The sequence below is a fragment of the Cicer arietinum genome, chromosome 5 (genome assembly GCF_000331145.2).
Source record: "Cicer arietinum cultivar CDC Frontier isolate Library 1 chromosome 5, Cicar.CDCFrontier_v2.0, whole genome shotgun sequence".
In the NCBI taxonomy this organism is placed as follows: domain Eukaryota; kingdom Viridiplantae; phylum Streptophyta; class Magnoliopsida; order Fabales; family Fabaceae; genus Cicer; species Cicer arietinum.
This window is the reverse complement of record NC_021164.2, coordinates 14,739,718-14,744,985: the sequence shown is the minus strand read 5'-3', so window position 1 is coordinate 14,744,985 and position 5,268 is coordinate 14,739,718.

Here is a 5,268-nt window from a genome sequence, read left to right as displayed (position 1 = left end):
TAAATTAATTAATATGCAAAATAGAAATTGTGAGATTAAAATATGGAATAGAAAGTGTTGATTGATTCGTTAAATGTGTGGTATTTAATATTATTGTGATATTTGATTTAATTTCGTTAAATGTGTGGCATTTGATATTATTGTGATATTTGATTTATTATTGTTAAATGTGTGATATTTGATATTATTGTGATATTGGATGTCGAATGAATTTTAGGTATATGTTTGATTAGACATGTTTAGGTGATGTGCTAATAAAAGGTGGATGCATTTTGATAAGTTTTATGTAACTATGGTGATGTATAATTAACAATAATGATGTTATAAATTTGTGATAAGTCTATGTGATGATGTATGATTGATGAGATTGATGTTATAAGATTGTGATGAGTATATGTGAGGACGTGTGATTAATGATAGTGATGTTATAAATTGTGATGAGAATATTGTGATTTCAGTTTGTGTTTGAGATAAATGTCTTAATGGAGTACCATAGGCCAACGAGGGGAGAAAATAAATATTGAGAATTTGTGAAGTGGAGATTATTTTGTCATCATATAGGTAGGGCCTGACAAGCCTAGTGATTCCGGGGAAGTACAACTGAATGAGCCTGATCGTGGCGGTCTGCTGTTGAGCCTTAAGGCAAGATTGTTAGACCTTGGAGGTATTCCGGTGGGGAATTCGTAGGTGACTTGGAGGTAGCACTCCAAATGTCGGGAGCTACCACGCAACACACGTTTACCTCGACTGTCGCGTATATGTGTCTCGGGTTGAGTTGAGGGGATCTATGAGGATAGGGCCAATTTGAATTGTCCGTCCACCGGGATGGTGGCATAGTATCAAGCCTCCTAACCAAATATTTCAGAGTTAGAATGGTACCACATTGTGAAGTAGAGTCTAAGCTCATGCATAGCATTGCATTTACTTGTGATTGATTTGTGGTGATTGATGTGTTTCAAAAGTAATAATAATTACTCTTAGATGATTTGATGCATATTATAATGAGATGATTATCTTACTTAAATATTTTGATATATCGTAATGTGATTGTGATACGGTCTATTATGATTGTTGTGTGTTCTTCTTACTTATATTATACTATTAACATGATTTTGAAACTCACCTTTTTCGTTGTTTGTGTTTGATTGGCTTGGCCATGCGTTTACGAAATCGCAGTTGTTACAGGTTAATAAGTCTTGAAGTTCAAGTTTGGGAGGAACCTCGCTCTGATAGGTGATACCGGGAATAAGAGTTGTAATTTGTATTTTACTTATTTATTTTGAAACGACTTTTGTATGAAAACCATATAAGTACTAGTAGGTTTTTAGAATTAAATCAAGTAATTATACTTAATTCAAGCTTATTGAGATTGCACTATGGAATAAAGAAGTTAAAGTGTTCCTTTTGATTTTTGAGAAACGTGATATCCTAAATTAAAAATTAAAGTTTTTTATTTTCTTGGAAACATATTTTTATTTATCCGTTGTAAATTTTATAGAAATATGAAATAAATTATTATATATATTATTTTGGGGTTTAGGGTGTCACATATAGTTCTGTTGTTGTGTATTGATTGTGAAATGATTGTGTGAACTCAATGTGAACTGATTCTGGATGAAAATGATTTTGGAAAAAAAATTAAAAGACAACGCTGTAATAGGTGCTTAATAATGCATCTATTTAATGCACCTTTTACAACACTTTTTCCAAAAAGCGCTGTAAAACGAGTATAACAAGCGCGTAATATATCTACTTATTTTATAGCGCTTTTTTATTTTAAAAAACGTTGTTGTATCTTTTACAGCGTTGGATGCTACATCACTTATTTTTTTTGAAAAAACGCTGTAAATGGCTTAAAAAAAAGTTGTAAAATAGGTTTTTTCGCGTAGTGTTAAATGCCTAACATTATATTTTATACATAACCTTTTGTTATGTTGGTTTAGTCATATAACTAATCCTTTTGTTATTGTTATAGTTGAGTTGAATCAATAAGTTGGTAAGTGGAAACAATTATGTATATTTTTTTTATATAAATTTTATATTAATAGTAACAAAAATTATTTACTATAATATTGACATGGGTCAATATTTTTATAGACAATAATTTTTGAAATATCTCAATAACACATTAAATTTTTCATAAAAAATAATTTATATGCATAAAACATCTTTACATATCTCCTATTAAATTACACCATGATGCTATTTTAATTTGTTAAGTTAACTTCTAAAATATATTAATAAATTTCAACATAGCTAAATATGGTTGCGTACATGTGTAAAAATAATTTCAAAGGATCATTCATACAAATAAATCCAATTTTAAATTATTGTAAATTTTAATTTCACTCTATCCATTTTGTTCCTCGTTAAAGTATAAAGTGTGATGTTCAATTAATCGAAAAGACTAGCACGTGTGAAGATCTAATAATAATAAGGGACAACACATAGAACTCAGATTGAGACATTGCAAACCCATTTGGGCTCCAAACTAGTATAAAATATGATTATTCTCTATATCTAATGTAGAAACATTAAAACAACTTATGAAAATGGTTTCCAATTTGTTATCCTTAATAATGTTGTTCCTTGTTGCTCTTATCCTTGTTCCACAAGGACTTGCAGATGTAAGCTCACAAATCTCCAAGACACCTATTCCTAAACCACCTAATTACAACAAAAAAGGAGCAATTTATGAATCCCACATTTCTTGGTTAAGATTCAATCCCGTCTCCAAGTATATTCCCAAGGGCAGCCCCCCTCCAGTAGCTTCTGGCCCCACTACACCACCAACTCATACTCCTAAACCTAAACATAACCCCACTCCACCAACTCCTAAACGTAACCCCGAACCATCAACTTCTAACCGTAACTCCAAACCACCAACTCCTAAACGTACATCTCGTAAAAGACCTTTTAAGTAAAAGCAACAATTTACTAGTCTCCGAATATCAAGCAACATGTCAAATCCATTTCTTAATTATGCTCATGAATGAAAATCATGATAGAAAAATTATGCTCTTTACTCCAAATTTACAAATTAATAAAATTGTGTTGCTACTTATTAATCTGTTAGGTCACTTATAATCACAAGTACTTTAATATATATTAGCATCGCTTGGAGAGTAGAAGTAGATTTTTGAAAAACAAGGTAATCAAAATGTTAATACCATCTCCTCTGTTTCACTATGTGTATCAATTCTGCATCATAAAATTAACTCAAAATAAATATCACTTTAAATTTTAAATATGATATTAATAACTTTTCTTCGAATCGTATTCTCTAATTAATATTATATGCATTATACTCAAGTAATATATTTTACTTTACATTTCTATTAATGGTCAACAACCGATGTACGATAAGGATAATTTGATAAAAATATTATTAACTTTGTTTTCATTTATTGTCGATCTAACTCGAGTTCAATATGTGATTCAAATCATGCATTGAAACTATTTTTGCATTTGTGTTCCCGTTAGCATTTGGTTTTTGTTTTCGGGTATGGATTATGATTCATGTTTGGCCTTTGATTCGTGTTTGGTCACTCTATTCACGTTTGGCTTTTAATTCGCATTTGGTTTCTGGTTGTCATTGTTGTTGAGTTGTCGGTTGTTATTGGGGTTGACATAATGGTTGTCGCGTCAATTGTTGTTGTAACGCCTTGTTTTTCAAAGCGAGAGTGTATTTTTTTTTCAAAAGAAATTAAACTGAAACAGAGAAATAAACAAGAAAATGCCTTTGGATAAATAATTGAGTCATTATAATTTACAAGCAGCGGAAATGTTTCTCCAAATATAAATCCAAAGCATTTACACAACAACAAATGGTACATGGGACCCATTCAAATAAGATGTCAAACTGACAATATTAGTATAAGTACAGTTTTCCAAATCAAAATACTCCAACCCAAAACGTAGGACTTCTAGTCCCTATACATCAACCTAATCTGATCATCCTACCAAAAAACTATACACCCTGAGTGATCTCCACGCGCCCCGTGAGATCCTCCTAACGTAGCTGCAGTCAAGCGTTCCCATCTCCATTCCCGTCCATAGGGTACGAACCGGTAGGATCGTCCTGACTCTCATCTGAGGGCAAAGCCCAGATTTCCACAATAATTGTAAAGGGTCACCAACCGAAATTAACAGATAACACATAACATTTAAGTTTTAAATGCACAAAATAACCTTTCAACTAAGCATGCACTTTAAAAGGATTTTCCATATGCTAAAAGTTCATATAATGCTTGCCAATTAACAATGAACTCAAAATGAAGTTCTCAAACCATCAAGTAATACATAACTGACCAAAGCATGGATAAATCACTTGAGCAATCGATTATCTAACTCAAAATAAGGACTTTTGCTGAGCCAATCGATTGCCAAATCGATTTGGTCAGTTCTGCTGAGTTTTTGCATGACCAAATCGATTTCTAAGTCGATTTTGTCAGTTCTGATGAGTCCCTGTGTTGCCAAATCGATTTCCAAATCGATTTTGGCAGTTTTGCTGAGTTCCTGCCTCTCTGCCAATCGATTTCCAAATCGATTTCTTAAAAGATTTTGAAAGATATATTTATACAATCGATTGGCAAATCGATTAGGTTAAAATAGTGAACTTCCTGCAACTCATCCAATCGATTGGGAAATCGATTTCCCTCATCATTTTTCCAAAAAATTCATGAATTAACTCAAGTCATTCCCAGTCAAGTCCACAACTTAACACTTAGCAATTCCTACGCGATTACCACGACAATTGGGATCTCGATAACCATCATACTTACACACAACAATCAACACATAACACTTAGCATTTTCAACGCAATTACCACGGCAATTGGGATCTCGATAACCATCATACTTACACACAACAATCAACACATAACACTTAGCATTTTCAACGCAATTACCACAACGACTCAAATTCAAATCACTTAATCATAAAACTCAAATCAACCACGACTCGCGTGCCAAGCACCCTAATGCAATGCGTATATGCCAAAATGCATGGACTCGGAATTCCAAACCAAAACCCTCCTCGAAGGGCCGTAAATCATAATCGTACCGCCTATCGCAGGCCAAAGTACCAATTACCAAGGTGCCACCTATCACGGGTCTGCACGATTTACTAAAAAGCGTAAACCATAAACGTACTGCCTATCACGGGCCCGTATCGTTTACCGAGGTGCCACCTATCACGGGTCAACACAATTCACCAAAAACGTAAATCGTAAATGTACCACCTATCACAGGTCAGTACAGTTTACC